The 16773-nt window shown below is 57.8% G+C and overlaps 1 long non-coding RNA gene across 1 annotated transcript; it reads right to left on the reverse strand.

Annotated features, from left to right (window-relative positions):
* Positions 1 to 864: 864 nt before the first annotated feature.
* On the reverse strand, positions 865 to 13984 carry LOC309626601. The gene is made up of 4 exons (XR_014243308.1): positions 10203 to 13984; positions 9233 to 9365; positions 6314 to 8495; positions 865 to 1293 (listed from the first exon to the last, which is right to left on the reverse strand). It is a non-coding gene; the product is annotated as an uncharacterized lncRNA (long non-coding RNA).
* Between the last annotated feature and the right edge of the window lie 2789 nt (positions 13985 to 16773).

Below are 16773 nucleotides of genomic sequence, written 5' to 3' on the forward strand. Positions count from 1 at the left end.
AATGTCCTCTCTAAGGAATTAGGATTTGTTTTGACATTTTCTTCTGCCCCCTGAATCCTCTCTTTTCACCCTACTTCCTTTTCTCTCTTCGTTTTGGTCTCTGTTCTTCCATTGGAGGGTTTCCTCTAATGCCTGGTGATCCTCGGCTGCCACTCACACTACCGTAGAGCACGGACAGGCCAGTTGGAATCTCTGTGTGTGGAAGGACTCCCTGTTGGATTTTCAGGCGTCCAGACAGCTTCCTTGGGTGCATCAGTCAGCTTTGCTGAGTTATGCTACAGTAACAAACAACCCCCCAAATCTCAGGGACACACAACAGCAAAGGTTTCTTTCTCCTTCATGTTATGTGGTGTCTGCAGGTTGCTGCAGCTCTGCTCCATGTGTCCTTTTCATCCTGGGACCTGGGCTGAAGGAGCTGCCCCCTTCTAGGACACGCTCTTCTATGGCAGAGGGAAAAGAGCAATGGCAGGACCACAGGATCACTCTTCAAGTTTTCAGAAAGTGCAACATGGTACTTCCACTCTCTCTTCATTCACCAAAGCAGGTCACATGGCCTTTACAGCAAGGGGCAGTGAGTGATCAGGAATCTTCCCGTGCTGGTGCTTTTGGGTCTCCACAGAAGACCCCTCCAATCTCCCACCTGGGGACACATGCTTGGTTCCTGGCATTCCAGGAGCAGGACAGGGAAAGATTGGGAAGCTGTGGTCACTCAAGCATCTTTTTCACCTCCACACTCATTCCTGCCTCTGCCATGCCTGATGCCCTGATTTTGGAATCTCTCTCCAGAGATGATGCATCTTGTCTTCTGCAGGGGGGGAGGGTGGGGTGGGTGGAAACAGGGAAGTAGATGGTGAGCAGCTGTGGGAGGGCTTGGGAGTGTACACATGTTCTCTGCTGTGTAACAAATGACCACAGACTGAACAACTGAAAACAACACACATTTATTCTTTCACATTTCCCAGGGGTTGGAGGTCTGGGTGAGCTGGTCCTCTGCTCAGGGTCTCACTTGGCTGCAATCAAGGTGCCACTCACTGTGTGTTCATCTGGAGAGTCGGCTGGGGGAAAAAAAATCTGCTTCCAAGCTCATTCTGTCGGTTGCCGGCAGGATTTCTGTCCTTGTGGCTGTGGGACTGAGGGCCCTGGCTTCTTGCGGGCTGGTGGCTGGAAGCCACACATGGTCCCTTGCCTCTTGGGCTTCCTCTACATGGCTGCTTACCTCATGCAGCCCGCCAGGAGAGTCTCTCCCTCATCTGCGTAGACGGAGGCAGGACGTCCCATCACCTGTGCCATGTTCTATTGGTTAGAAGCAAGTCACAGGTCCTGCCTGCACTCCGGGGAAGGGATTACACAGGGCTGGGAACATCAGGGGACAGGAAATCATCGGGGTCACATTAGGGTCTGTCCACCATGAGGGCTGTCATCAGACCCGCCCCCACCTTCCACAGTGCCCAGCCTAGTCCCCCCAGTCTCTGCTGGTCTATGCGTGCTGGTCTATGGTATATACCACCTCAGGGAGGCACATAGGTAGCTGTCCGCCTTCTCTGCTGAGTCCTGTCAGTTTCTATCTTCCTCATATGTGCTGGACCTCTCATCTGCAGTCCTCTCCTCTCTCATGTTTATACCTTTTTAAACTTTTTTGCCATCGTTTTTATAAAGTTTCCAGAGGAAGCGGAGATAAGCATGAGATTTATTCTCCAGGTTTAACCTCCCCCCTCTATCCACCAGCTAACCCTCCCCCATCTGACAGCCTTGGCTTTGATGTGGTCTTCCCTGCCCCCTCTGCCCATCCTCCACCACCCACCTCCTGCAACCACCAGCCCACCCAATTCAGAGGCCACTTGCTGCTCCTTGCCTGCACCTTCGCAGCCTCCGAGAGAGACACTGACACCTGCGCAGACACACACCAAATTCTTTGCGCTCAAGTTCTAATTCGGGGGTTTTCTGGGCGCACTGCTCTTTCCTGCCACTGTGCCTTTGCACATGCTGTTCCCTCTCTGGTACTCCTCCACCCCCACCCTGCCTCTTGGCATATCTTCCTGTGATTCCTACTCATCTGCAGGCTAGGGCCCCTCTCCTGGGAAGCCTTCTCTAAGTGGTCCAGGATCTTGCATTGACAAACATCTGCAAAATGGGCATCCCATCCATTTCCCTTATCCTCCCACAAAGCCGACCAGGGTGAGGAGGTTGCAGGGTTGCCTGATGGAGCAAGAAATTCTTTTCTTCCCAAGCTGGCAGAGGCCTGAGAAGGCACCAAGGCCAGAGGGATCTATTAAAACCCTAATTGGCTGCACTACGCCCCTGCTTTCAACCCATCCGTGGCCCTCCTGTGCTGTTAGGCCAAGATCCAAAGGCCTGCGAGTGGCCCACAGTGCTCTGCGGGGCCGCCTCTGTGCCCTGCCCCCAGCTCGTTGTTCTCTCAAGGGAGACCAGGAGTCCTCTCCAGGCTCAGGGCCAGCTGTTTAGAGCCCTTTCTATCTCTCCAACTCCAGACCTTTCCCTAGTCATTTCCAAAGTCACGCTGCAGGTCTCTCAGTGTCTCTTCCTCAGGGACTCTCTGGGCCCCTGCCCCTCTGACATCCCCCTCCCTGTAGTTCTGGGACACAGACCACCTTGTACCATCCCCAGGCTGTAAGACCCGTGGGGGGCATGGCTGTGTCTGTGTCACTCAGGACATGTCCCGAGGCTATCTCAGAGAGTAGGTGTTGAATGCAGGAATATGGAACTCGGAACAGCAAAACCCACTTTGCAGCTTAGAGTGCAGAGATAACCAAGTCCAGAGGGTGCTCAGGGCCAGGAGGACGTGCTGTAAGCAGCCTGGAGCCAAAAAGCCAAACAGACAAGTGCAGTGTGGACCCAGCCTCAGCCTCAGCTGAGCCCAGGGTTCTGTGACGCCAGAACTATGCTCTGTGCCCCTCACCCTCCCTCAGATGGGGTCCCTGCCTGAGGTAGCCCTGGCAGCATCAGGTCACCAGCCCCCTCCCCACCTGCAGGGCTGGGTGCCTTTCTCCAAACCAAAGGGGGGAATGCTGGTTGCCAGGCCCAGAACTAGGAGGGTGGGGTGCCACCCACCATACCATATGCCTGCAGGTTGGCTGGGTACGGTTCCCCCTGGAACCCCGGGGTGCTCTTATCTGAAGAAGGAGGCATTGGAAGCTGGCCAGAGGACCCCTCAGGGTGAGCCCAGAGGAGTGGGAGCAGCCCTGGGGCCCCAGGAGACTCAGCCCTGGAGAGCTGTCACAGGTCACGGAGCCCAGCGCCTGGAGTGCAAGGCTGCAGGATGACTTTGCTCCAGACCCCATAGTGGTCCAGCCCAGACAGCAGGGCTGGCGAGTTGGAGGAAGAAGCAGTCACATGTGTGCCCTCCCCAGCAGGCACCCAGGGCACTGAACAAAGGACTCATCCCGGGCGGGCGGGGTGGGGGTGGGGGGTGAGTCACTAAGTGGAGAGAAGGCTTCCGGGATAAGGTGGGCCTCCAGCGGGGCGAGGGAGGCGTCCACACGCACAGGAAAGAGCGCTGGAAGACTCAAATCCCTGGTCAAGTCACTGCCCTGCCCCATTTGCCGCCTGTAAAATGGGTCACCGATCCCCTCCGTACAAGACCAGGGAGCGTTGCAGACCAGCCCGAGAGAGGGGACGGGCAGCCTGGCTGCGGGGGGAGTTTGCAAGGCCAGGGTTTGAAAACAATCGGATTAATGCTCCCCATCAGGGCTTGGGGACAGGGTTCACAGTTCCAACTTAATCTCCTCGGGCGTGACGCGGAGGGGTGCATGCGCACTGGGCGGGGGGAGCCGCTCCCCCGCGGGTCCCCGGAGGCGCGGAGCCCCAAGTCCACAGACGGCGCGTCCGCGCACGACACCCCCGTCCGCAAGCCCTGCGGGTGTCGAAGCGGGCTGCTCGGTCCCCGGGCCGTGCGGTGGCGCGCGGTGCTGTCCCCCAGGCTGAGCTGGGGGAGGTGACGCGGCAGTGGCGCGTCCTTACCAAGGAAAACCGTGCAGCCCTTGATGGGGTGGGGGCGGGAGTTCAAATCTCGACGACACCCCACCCTCCTGAGACCTTGGAGGCCACCTGGCCCCTTTTGTGCCTCCCTCTCCTCACCCGAAACGTGGGATAATAATAAAAGCTGCCTCGTGAAGTCGAGCGCTCCTCTAGTGGCTCCCGGCAGCTGCGAGGGTATTTCTGGGGGTGGAGCCCGGGTCACAAATATTTTGGGGGTTTTTTTGGGGGGGGAGGGGGAGTTATTTTCTGAGTTTTTTGGGTTTTTTTTCCAGTGACTGTGCATTACTGTTGGCCTTGGACAATAAACTGTCCTCCGAGAGGCCCGCAGTTAGGGACACGGCTTGGAGGTGGTGCCATCGCCCCATCTTACAGTCGCAGAAGCCGAGGCGCACGGCTGGGGGCGGGGCCGGGTGCTCCCTGAGCTCAGCCGGGGCTGAGCGGTCAGAAACAGTCACACGCACACGCACACGCACACACACACCCAGCCCCCCCCCACCCGCCAGCCCCCCACCCCCACCCCCCGTCAGGCTGTGCGCCCGCGGTTGTGGCGCGGCCGGGAGGGGAGCCCTGGGCTCTCGGATTTCATCCCGCCGCCCGTTCCCAGCAGCTCCGCACAGATGTTCTCCCGTTGGGCCTCCTGGGCCGCGTTTTAGGGGCCCTTCGCTGGTTCTTGGGGGATGGGGATGGGCCGCCCGTGCTTTCGTCACCAACTGGCAAGGCTCAGCGAGCACCTGGCCGGGATGAGGAGAACAGCGGGCTGGGCGGATGTGTCCAGAAGGCCGCGAGGCTCGGGGGCCCCTCCTGTACACCAGGCCCCATGCAGGCCGCGCTTTCTTCCCTCCTCCCAGCTCCCCAAGGGAGGGGCCGCTTTGCTTCCTGTTACGGCCCGGGAAACTGAGGCCCAGAGAAGTTAGGTAGCTTTTTCAAGCTCAGCAGGCAAGCTTTGAGCCGAGCCTTGAAGGATGGGACAGATCTGTTCATGTGGAGGAGGGAGGGTTGGTGTTAGGCAGGGGAACCGCTTGGGCAAAGGCATGGAGGTGGGCCAGGATGCAGGGGGCTACACAGAGGGTGGAAGCAGCCGTGAGCGAGGTCGGGCCAGACGGCGAGGGCCCAGCACGCTGGACGGCACCCGCCCCGCGTGCACTGAGGCTTAGCTGGGCCTCACTGAGGAGCCGGGCGGTCGGATGGAATCAGGGGAGCAGCCAGGAGGTTGTCCAGCGTTTGCTGGAGAGATTTTGCCTCTGATCAGGAGGGGGGCAGGGAGGGCCACTGGGAAGGAGGACAGGGCTTGCGGGGCCTGTCACACCTGGTGAGTGCTGGGAAGCTGGTTCTGGGGAGAAACCACCAAATATCTGCGTTTGTTGCTGGGGGAGGGGGGTGATCCTTGCAGCTCTCTCTGCACAAATCCCTCCTCTGCCCCCTCCAAAGGTCTGGGAATGGTTAGGCGGCCTAACCATTCCCAGAGGAGGAGGGCTCCCTGGAGGAGGAGGCACTTGGCACTGTGACAGCCTGGTCTGAGGCGGTGGGTTCCTCCATGAAAGGTGGTAGGGGCAGCAGGGGGTGAGGGCAGAGGACAGCCAACAGGGTGCCCAGCAAGCTGGTTGGACCGGCTGGGGAGGGGGCACAGCCTCTGGGTGGGGCACCCGTGACACACTCCTGCCTGGAGGCCGGTGACCTCAGAGGCCGCATCCGGGGGTGTCACCCTGCTTGGGGTCTGGGGCAGCACCGCGCTGTAGAGAGCGCAGAGGGCGTGGCCCCAGCCCCACACCTGGCCACCCCGAGCAGAAACCTTAACCCCTCAGCCCTTGACCCTACACCTCCTCAACAGCTGTCCAGCCCTCTGTGCCTTTCCACAGCCAGGTTGCTCCCTAGACGCACCCGCCCCTCCTGCCCGCCGCCTCCCTCGTGGCCTCCCTCACCCTGGCTCTGCCTTCGGCTCCCCTAAGGCGTCCACCTCCCTGGCCGCCCTGGGACACAGAGCCCTCTTCTGCCCGGTCTGTACCCACTCTTCCTGGGGGGAGCTCCCCTCCCTGAGATTCATCAACCTCCACCCCCCAGCTAAGGGTGCCCACCCCGTGCCAGTTCCAACCTGCCTCTTCCTGAACTTCAGACCCAAATAACAGCTGCCCTGGGGGAACTTAGAGCCCACGTTCTGCAGCCTCCTCAGACACCCCATGCCCAGCCCAACTTCCTCCTTGGGCTGAAACGCGTGTGGATTCGAATTCCAGCCTGCTCCAGCTCTTACAGGCTGTGGGATTTGAGAACAAGCTACTTGCCTCCCTGTGCCCCCCAAAATGGGGGTAATAATAGTGCTGACCTCATAGTGTGGTAGAGAGGGGTCCGCGTAAAGTTCCCGGCACAATAAGGGTTCCGTTCCGAGGGTGTTAGAGTCTAAGAAGACCCCTCATCCCACTCAAAAGGGACATCTGCTCCGGGAGGTTGTGGTGGACAGCCTTCAAGAAGACCCCAAATGATCCTGCGTCTGGTATTTACAGCTGGGCATAATCTCTGCCCCTTTCCGTGTGGGCGGAAAGTAATGACCTATTCCAGGGAATAGAAAAGAGCGGACTTGATGGCATGGTCACTTCTGAGATAAGTTTATAAAAAGACTAACTTCTGTTTTGGGTGCTCACTCCCCCTCTCTTGCTGGGGGCGTGGGGTGCCATGCCCTGAGCAGCCCTGTGGCCAGGCCCCCTTCGCCAGGACCTGAAGCCACCAGCCTCCCATTGGGGAGCTTGGGAGCAGATCTATGCTCAGGGTCCTTCTGAGAGTTTACATTTTCCCCTGGTCTTTACAACTGTCTCATCTATACCTAATTCAATAGCAGTTTTAAAAATTAAATTGCTATGAACAGGTCTTTCCAACTTGCCAACTTAGTTTTCATAGGCCCAGTGACTCTCTTTTCACACTTGTATTTCAGCAGTTTGTGTATTACTCAAAGGACTCACAGTAACGTGTTTCAGGGTATAAAGAGGTTGGGGAACAAGGCAGTGGTCTCAACGAGTAGGGCAGAAGCTTAGGGTAGGCATGGAGCAGCCTCTCTCAGGGGTTTCTACCCTGGCTGGGGTGGGAGGATGGCTTAAAGGTTCCAGGAGCTCCTAGAAAGTGTACCCACTTTATTGTCATGGATGGGTGTGTGTGGGTTTTGGAAAGGGTCAGTAGCAAACGTCAGTTTTTGCCCATGTGCTTTACAGAGGGTGTGGAGTGGCTTCATGTAGTGAGCTGGTTAAGTGCAGCTGGGTTAAGAAAGCTTCTGCTGCATTGTTACGGTTTAATTACCTACCGTGCTATGGCCTTTACAGCTTCTGGGGCTTCTAAGTGCTTAAATCTGGGGAGCATCTCTGTCGACCCCCACATTTACCTCTGTACCCCATCAGTCACCAAGGCTCAGTGGTTGTGCCTCCCAGATATCCCCGTGGTCCCCTTCACTTCCTCCCGGTAATCACACCGCCCCCCTCAGTTCAGCTCCTTCCAGAAAGCTGCACTGGGCTCTTCCTGCTCCCATGGGCAGCCAGAAGCTACCTCTCACTCCCCTGCTTACACCTTCCTGCTCCTCCCCTTCAGCCATCCCTCTGCCCCACCTGCCCGCCCCTCCTTTCATTGCTCCCCCTCCTGCGCTTTGACGTCCAACCTTCCCACCTCACCCAGGTACGATTCTGAGGCCCCTCCTCGCCACCTGCTCACCCAAACTGCAGCTAGAGGGTGTGCAAAGAGCCTGGGGCTCTGGTCCTACCAGCTGGGACCACTTATCTGTCCTCCGTGTCCTAGTTGTCCCAGCTATAAAACAGAAGTAACGGCGGCTGTCCTTGCTCTTCCCTAGATTGTTGGGGGGATCAGATAACAGAGATGAAAGGGCTTGAAAAGTGTCAAGGGCTTTGTGAAGGACTAGCATTATTATTATTGTTGTTGTTATTTTATTTTTTTATTTTTTATTTTGTTTTAGATTACAGCTAACATTGTATTTATTTTATTTTATTTTTTTATTGGAGTATAGTTGCTTTACGATGTTGTGTTAGCTTCTGCTGTACAGCAAAGTGAATCAGTTATACATATACATATATCCACTCTTTTTTGGATTTCCTTTACCATTTAGGTCACCAGAGAGCATTGAGTAGAGTTCCGTGTGCTATACAGTAGGTTCTCATTAGTTATCTATTTTATATATAGTAGTGTATATATGTCAATCCCAATCTCCCAATTCATCCCACCCTATTATTATTATTAATTATCGTTGTTGTTATAAGCACTCAGAAACAAGACATTCAAAGCCATAAGGTGGCTCGTAAGAAATGCCAAAAAGCAGCAAAAATCCACCAGGTCCTTCCTCAAGTGGCAGGCGGTGGGGAGAAGAGGTTGGGGGTGCAGAAGACCTGGTTCAAGACCTGGGTTCAAGTCAGCTTCCAATGGGAGGAGGCTGCCAGGCCAACTCCCCTTCCTCAGATACAGCGACACAGTGCCTGAGGCCACAGTCCTTTAGGGGCCCATGAATTGTTTCAATTCTGTTTAAAATCAGAAAGGAGAAAAAAAAGGAACTTTTAGGGCAAAGAAAATGTTCTAATATATATTATTAATATATTCTTTATACTAATGCAGTCATAAAATAGAACTTTTGTTTTTTGTTATTTGTTTTGTGTGGAGGAAGGAGCCCAGGAAGGCCAAGTCCCTCGGGTGTCTGAGAGTCAGGCGTGGCCCTGGGCCCTGGGCAAGGTTTTCACATCGTGAGCCTCAGTTTGCTGGCCTCCAGCACGGGTGTGGTTGTATGAGCCGCGGAATGAGTGAGCTATGCAGCCTGGGTGCTGGGCTGGGAGCTCCTCCATCCACCCATCCAGCGGGGTCTCTGATCACTGCTCTGGTACTTGGGACGCAGTTTAAGAGAGGCCGACAAGGTCCAGGCCTCATGGGGCTTAAAGGGATTAAGGTGAAGAAAGTGTGAAAGGAAAGAAAGGAAGAGGGAGTAGAGTGAACCAGATACAAGGAAACCTTTGGAGAGGACAGACCCTTTCCTCCTTCTCCAGCCGGTGAAACAGAGGCGGGGGAACTAGAGCCGGCGGACAGAGCTCCACCGCCCTTGCTGGGGTCCCCTCCCGAGGAAGGAGCTGAGCAGGGTGAGCGACAGGAGCCCTCCACATCCTATCCACATTCCCAGCGTCCTGGGCATGTCGTCTGAGCGCTTCTCATGCGTCAGCATGTGCCACGCTTGCACTGAACCCCTGTGAGGTGGGAGCAGGTAACTCACCTGCCTTACGGGTGAGGAAGCTGCCACTCAGGCAGGTTAAGCCTTGTCTGTTTTCCAGGCTTGGGCGCGGCCTCTCCATCTTAGGGAACGTGTGCTCTACTTAGAAGATTGCTCAGGAGGAATTCCAGACAAGCTGATGGAGGGACAGAGGTGTGTTTGGAACAGGAAGTCTGCCCTGGATGTCCCAGTACCCAAGTGTGTGTGTGTGTGTGTGTGTGTGTGTGTGTGTGTGTGTGTGTGTGTGTGTGTGTGTGTGTGTGTGTGTGTGCGAGACAGAGATTTATCACCTACGGGCACATCCCAGCCCACAGCCCCACCACATACGCACAAAAAGGCCCCTGTGCAGTTGTCACCCAACATGCTCAACCCGCGTGCAGGCAGAACTTCCATCCTGGGAGGTGACACAGCAGGCGGAAGAAAATGTTTGGCCTCCTTCATTCTGAATTCAAACACCACCCTGCCAAGCACCCCAGGACAAACTGCAGGGGCGACGTGTACCCTTCCTAAGAGGACGTGCATGGCCAGCTGCCCCAGCCCTGGGTCCCATCAGGACCCTCCTCTGTGCCGCCCGGGAGTGTGTGTGGTGGAGAGGGCCTCCCAGCGCAGCCCTGTAGCCCCTCTGGGCCCCGGGGCCCCTCCTAGCCTGCTGGGAGGATGAGGGCTATGGAAGGGGGGCTGAGGAGGGGGTGGGGCAGGCGTCAGGAGGGAGCACCAAGAGGGGCCCTGGTCTCTCTCCCTGCCGGCCTCCTGCCAGGACCCCTGCCAACTCCCCATTCCACCCCCCTCACCCCCGCCCTGGCTCCAGGCCTGGCAGCCTGCCCTTTATCACTCTCACGGTTCAAAAGAGGGGGTGGGGAGACCCCACTGAAGCACAGCCTCCAAAGTGTGTCTGGAAACTCCTGTGGAGCCTGGGTGGGGGCCGGGGGGCCCTGACTCCCCCTGGGCCTCAGTTTCTCCCAGGAAGACCCACCTAGAGCCTAGAGGAGCCCTGAGGACGGGGTGGGGTCGGGCACGCGTGTGCTCCCCACCCGGCCTGGCAGGCTGTGGGCGTTCTTGGCGGGAGCCAGCCAATCCCGGGCTCTGGAGGAGGAGACCGGATGGGGGTGGGAGGCTGCCAGCTCTGGCGGAAGGAGCAGCACAGACTCCAGGCTCCCTAGGAAGGGCCTCCATCCTCCCCACCCACAGAGGCCGGACCCCAAAGGGCAGTGGCCTCCTGCTGATGGAGGCGGGGACCCGGGTGTTGTCTTGGGTCATGGGTGGCCACACCCCCCACCCCCAAGATCCCTGGCTCAAAAGCGCTCTGGGACAGATCCCTGGCCGTCTCCGAAGACCCGGGCCTCAGTCTCCACTTCTGTGCAACGAGGGGCTTCCAATTCAGCTGCCTGGGCGGGGCCGGGCTCTGAGCACGTGGACCTCGTGGACTTTGGGAGCTGCCCTCTCCACCCCACTACGCTCACCTCCCTCCCAGATCACTAGAGGGGCTGTGGACCCCAGAGGCTAGAACCCAGTTCCCGGGATCCCAGACTCCAGAACCCCAGCACAGGGAATGCTGGGCCAAGAATGTGCTCCAGAGCTCGGGCTGCTGGGGGTAGAGTGTAAAATCGTCACTGTCCTCCATGCAGCTTAGTGCTTTTCATTCAGGCTCCCAGGTCCAGGGCCGGGCAGAATGGAGCTCTTCCTGCGAGTCTTGGGGCTCTTCTCCGGAATCTCCCAGTCTCCGAGCCTGGGTGAGTGCATCCTGCCACTGGGGCTCAACCCCATCCTGGAGGCTCCTGTCATTGCCCTGCAGGGTCACCGGGAGGGAGCAATGCCCATGTCTGTGGAGGAGGAAACCAGGGCCCCGCGGAGCTCACCCACCAACCCACCCATCCTTCTCAGAACAGGACTGCCGTGTCCTCAGGATGCCTTGCTGGCCCTGGCCCCAGCGGCTGCTCCGGATGGGGCGGGGCTCCGGGAGACCCGGGGGCGGGGCCTCCGGAGCCTCCGGCGGCTCAGTTCCCAGCGTGCTCTCTGCTCAGTGGCTTCGGGGGCTGATGTAACGAGGCATCCCCCCCTCCCCCGCTTGGGGCCGTGTGAGAAACCTAGCCAGAGAGCCTGTACGCCCCTGCTTGGGCGGCCGGGGAGCTGGCACGTGCCCAGCCTCGGGAGCAGCATGGTCATGGGTGCAGAGGGCATGCCCGGAGCCCACCCCAGGCTGGGGTGAGGGCACACCCCGAGTGTCTCTGGAGGCCCTGGGAGGAGCTTCTTTGACTAGAGCGTCAAGTGATGTCCTAATCGGACCTTGGACCTCCACAGAGCCTCAGTGAGCCCCAAATCGTGGCGGAGGCCAGGCCTAGAGGAGGGGATCTGAGCCCCCAGGGGTCCACGTAAAGCTCCGGCATTTCACGCTTCCCTGCTCTCAGTCTCCAGTCTGTGGAACGGTAATAACCCCATCTCAGGGGCTGTGGTGAGGGCCAGATAACACCGGGGAAGGGCCAGCCTGGCACACGGCCTGCCCCGGGCCGGGCTGCCTGCCCCCCGCCCCACCCCATTAACCTGGAAGTAGTGCCAAGAACTTCGGAGGGGCGGGGCTGGAGGCTGGTTTTTAAACACCTGGAACCTTCTACAAGATCCAGGTCCACTTTGGGGCAGGGCTTTGGGGCCCAACCCCCGCCCCCCGGGTCCTGGAAGGCCAGGCGGGCAGTGCAGGCCCCGGAGGGTGGCAGCTGGGCTCAATCGCAGATTCTGTCTGTGGCCTATCTCTCCGTAGGCACCCCGGGGCGTGCGGTGGGCAGTGCACTGGCCCGGACGGGCTGGAGCTCCCCTCGGCCCCTCCCCGCAGCTCATCCCTACAGATGGCACCTCCCTGCCTGCCCAGGCACCCCCGCCTGCCCCGACCATGCTGCACACTGCTTAGTCACCCTGCCTGCAGCCCCAAGTGTCCACACCTCAGGCCTTCGCTCATGCCGTGGCCCTGCCGGCCAGGCTCTGCCTTCCCTCCGCATCCGTCCGTCCTCAGAACTAATTCCCCCCTCCCACGTTATCACAGCTCCTGCTATTTACATCAGCCAGCGTGGTGGGCCCTGACCTCCTATCCCCCACTGAAGTGGGTACACCCCCAGGGCAGGCGCCTGCATCTCCCGCCCTGGGAGCCAAGGACACAGCACCAAGGGCTGCTGAGCAAATGTCTGTGGAAAGTAGGAAAGTCTGAATGACAGAAACACACAGATCAACAGATGCTATTCACAGCCTCACAAGAATCTCACGTTTCCCCCATTTTACGGACGAAGTGGGCTCAGAGAGGTTAAGTGGCTTGCCTGAAGCCACACAGCCTGGAAGTGGCAGAGCTGATCTGAAGCCAAGTCAGTGAGCCTTCAGCACTGGCCTCTTGGGCCCCTGACAAGATGCAGGCGGAGACACCGTGGCCCTCAGAGTCGGGCTGACAGACACAGGAACAGAGACTCCAGGTCTTGCCCTGGGAGGAGGGGAAACTGCCTGAGGAAGCTTCCTGCCTGAGGAAGGAAGTTTTCCACATCAGGGACCCACGGAGAGAGGGGCTCAGATACCAAGAGAGCAGGTTTGCCCCGGCCTGGGGCCTCCGCGAGCACGCAGGCCCCTGAGGGCCTTAGTCGGGGGCTCGGCTGGGGGCGTGACTGGGCAGCTGGCCCCAGGCCTTGCAGGCCCAGGGAAGGACTGTGTTGGGCATCCCTGGTGGTCGAGGTGCCCACTGCTTACTCCGGGCCCCCTTGGAGGTCTCCTCGCCACAGCAGTCGAGGTCTGAGGGCTTGGGGGACCCCAGAAGCCCTCTGCCAGCCCTGTTGCCCTCAGAGTGTCTGTGTGGGAATTGCCCAGGAGCGAATTACAGCGGAGAGTCCAGACAGGGATGGGGGGGGAGCAGGAGGCTGGTGTCTGCCTTTTAAACAAGCCTCAGCTCCACGCCCCCTCCTGTCTGCCTCGCCAGGGGAAGCAGGCCGGCCAGTATGAATTTGGCTTATCTGCAAGGCTGTGGTGTGGCCAGTGCCCTCAACGTTCGTCAGGGGCAGGTCAGTCCCCTACGTTTCCCGTCATTGTCACTGACCGTACTCAATCATACTATTAGCTTTCACTAAGCACTTACTTAGGCTGCTCTGAGGGCTGCTATAGGGGATCTCATTTAACCTCACAACTCCTGATTTTGCAGGTGAGGAAAGTAAGGCACAGAGAGCTATGTTACTTGTCTGGGGTCACACAGCTGGTATATGTAGGGCTCAGGACTTGAACCCAGGTTGTCTGGCCCAGAATCCCTGCTCTTAACCACCAAGGTCACGAGGCTTTTGTATTTAACAGCTTGAGCACCCATCTTGAAACAGGGAGAATGTCCTTCTTGCCCCTCTGGACCTCTCACCCCATCCCACAGTAAGTCCAGGCACTCCTGGGCCTTGCTGAGGCCTGGAGAAAGACTAGGAAATCTGCTCTGTCACAGGGACATGCTTCCCGGCTGCCTGACTGCTGGGGCCACCCCACAGAGATGGGGGTCAAGGGACAGGAAGGGAGGAGGGAGGGGCCGCTCCCAGGGCCTGGCTGGCCGGAATCGCCCTTTGATTACACACATGTCGCAGGCCACCCCCAGGCCTGGGTCATAGCAGACCCCTGCGGTTCCCCAGGGCCCTACCCCTTCCTGCCAGCCCCTCAGGGGCCTGAGAACAGCAAGTGGAGTGTCCTGGAGCCCTGGCTTCCCAGCAGGCCAGATGGCTTTTCCTTACTTAAAGTTTTTTAGAGTTTCTTTTGTTTTTTTTTTTTTTTTGCTTGTGAGATCTTAGTTCCCCGACCAGGGATTGAACATGGGGCCCGGCAGTGAAAGCGCTGAGTCCTAACCACTGGACCACCAGGGAATTCCCTAGAGCTCTTTAATATTTGTTATCACAGTAGTACAAGGGGTGAGGTTAGGAGAAAAGGGAGCCATAGAAAGGCTTGGGAGGAAAAGCACCCATGATTTCTTTCCTACCCGCCCGCCCCCAGAGAGCCATGTCAGCTCCTGGTGGTGACCTCCTCCCTCCCCCTCGTCCCTCTTCACCAGCCCCCGAGTCCCTCCCCCATGGCACCCATCCCCAGTCTTGGTCCTCTCTTCCCCTGCCACCTCTGTGACCCTAAGAGATATGATGTCCAGCCGTCCTCTGTCCCCTCAGATCCCTCCTGTCTCAGGATGACCCTGGGGGGCCTTCCCTCCCCCCACCCCCCAACGGTCTCCCTGTCTGTGTTAATCAGGTTGCAGGTTGAAAATCAATAATCAAGTTTTAGGCTGCTGCGAATCTGTAAGTGTTGGAACAGGCACCTTTTAAACAGGAGCTGTTCTACCCTTGGTTTTGGCCTCCGTGGGCTCTCTGCTGCAGGGTCACGAAATGTCAGGGCAGGGAAGGGCCTTGGAGACAGTCTTCCTACACCCCCATTTCACAGAGACACGCAGGAGCTCAGAGAGGTGAAGGGACTTGCCCAAGGGCACACAGCTTGCCAGTGGTTGGGGCAGAGACCTCTCACCGCCCCTCAGGTTCCTGTTCCCACCCCACCACCTCCAGTGTCCAAGGAAATAGAACCTCTGAAGGTTTATCTGGGCATTTGCTGCCTGGAATTAAGATACTTCCCAGCCTCTCTTACACCTAGGTGTGGCCATATGACTAAGTTTTGGCCTGGATGTAAATAGTGTTTAATTTCAGGAAGGGTCCTTAAAGGGCAAGGCACACCCTGCTCCCCTTCCTCCTTCCTGCTGCCTGTAATGCAGATATAATGGCAGGAGCTTCAGGAGCCATCTTGGAGCACAAGGTGATCTTTGGAATGAAAACTGTGCATGGCAGAGCCACGTATAGAAGGAGCCCAGGCTCCTGATGAGAGAAAACTAAACTTCCATCTTATGGTAGCCACTGGTATTTTGGGTTTCCAGCTGGGTCTGTTTCCTCTCCCAGGGTGTCTTCTCTAAGGAGGCCCCACAGGGAACAAGCAGGTCTTGGTGCAGAGCAGACCCTGGGGCTTGTGACTTGAGGCCTCATGGGAGTGCAGGGGCCCCTAATATTGTTTTAGTAGCTTAACCCCCAAGGAAGGAAATCTTACTCAGAGGCCCAAGAACAACAACAAAATCCCTTCTTAAAGTCGAGAAGCTCCAGTTGAAAGGAATGGGGTGGGAGCTCCCTTGCTCAGCCTCCCCTCACGGGCCCCAAAGCCCCTGAGCCCACCCAGCACCTGCCCAGGCTCTGTTCTCAGAAGCACCTGCCTGCTCCCCCTTATTGACACAGGTTGTAATGACTTAGCCTGGAAGTGCAAACAACCACTTCCCCCTGGGGCCAGGCGCGGGCTCCAGGAATTCAGGGTGTAGCTGCGTCCCTCCCTGAGCCCTCCTCATCCTGCCGAGACAGGTGAGAGAAGCAGAAGCCCCCTCGCCCCCTCGCCCCCTCCAAGATACTGCCTGGCAATGGCTGGGCAGCTGGAATCAGGGTCAAGCCCAGAGGAGCACGAGGGGCTGGGGCCACAGTCCTCCCACCAGACCCCTTCAGCACCTCTCCACCTCTCCTCCTGTGTGTATGGGCCCCTGGCCTCTCTGGGCGTCAGTGCTGCCTTCTGTCAAGTGGGCACATTGCACCTTGCCCTGCCTGCCTCTCTCTGTGACTCAGAGAGAAGAGATGAGCAGGACTCTGGGGTGAGGGGCTGGCGTGCACGTTGCCAACCTAGTGGGCCTGGGAGGCAGCCGTAAACGACACCCTTGCTGACCCTTGCGTTCCAGGGGACCCATCCTTCTGTTTGATGAGTCATCACGAAGCGCGTCATGAAACAGGGTGGTGCTTTCTCTGCAAAGTGGCAGATGGAACACAAGCTTCTCGAACTTCTCCACCAACATTTCCTCAATTGTGGAGGCCAGTGAGCTCAGAGGATGGGACCTGCTGCTAGCACAGAATCCCTTGGTTTATCGAAATATTCATGTGGGTGTTGGGCTCTGTCCCTTTAAGATGGGAATGCTCCAGTAACAAGAGTTAGGTTTTATGCAGTCACTCAATTTCCCACTTCTCACCCCAAATGCCTGACTAAACCTGATGCTCTGGAAGCTGATCTGTGTCTATCCCGTGGCTATTCCCCCACACCCCACACCACACACACACACTCACACTCCTAGTTGAGAAGCAAAGTTTTAGGAGGGCGTTGAGTTTTGCAGTCAGAGTGACTGGTTTCCAGTTGTGGCTCTGATGCTGTCAGCTGTGTGACCCTGGCCTTGTCACCTAACCTCTCTGAGCCTCCATTTCCTCTCTGCTTTCACTCCCCAGCGAGGCCAGTGTGGGGATGGAGGTAGGCGGGGTGGTAGTCAGGATGCTGTTTTCTTTTCTGGCACAGAGCAGGCCCCCAAGAACTTTAAAGAGGCTCTGTGGAGGGCTTCACTCTGTACAGGGAGACCGGGTCCATCAGAAGCTGTGTTGGGCAGACTCAGGAGACTGAAGATGCAGAGTGACTGAGGCCGCAGTGAGCAGTGCCTGTCCTCCATTCACCGCTTCCAGGAAGAGGAGCTTCATGAGGGTTTCCTGCCTTGCTGTGAGGCTTCTCTCCAG

Source organism: Balaenoptera borealis (genome assembly GCF_965194805.1).
Source record: "Balaenoptera borealis genome assembly, chromosome: 3".
In the NCBI taxonomy this organism is placed as follows: domain Eukaryota; kingdom Metazoa; phylum Chordata; class Mammalia; order Artiodactyla; family Balaenopteridae; genus Balaenoptera; species Balaenoptera borealis.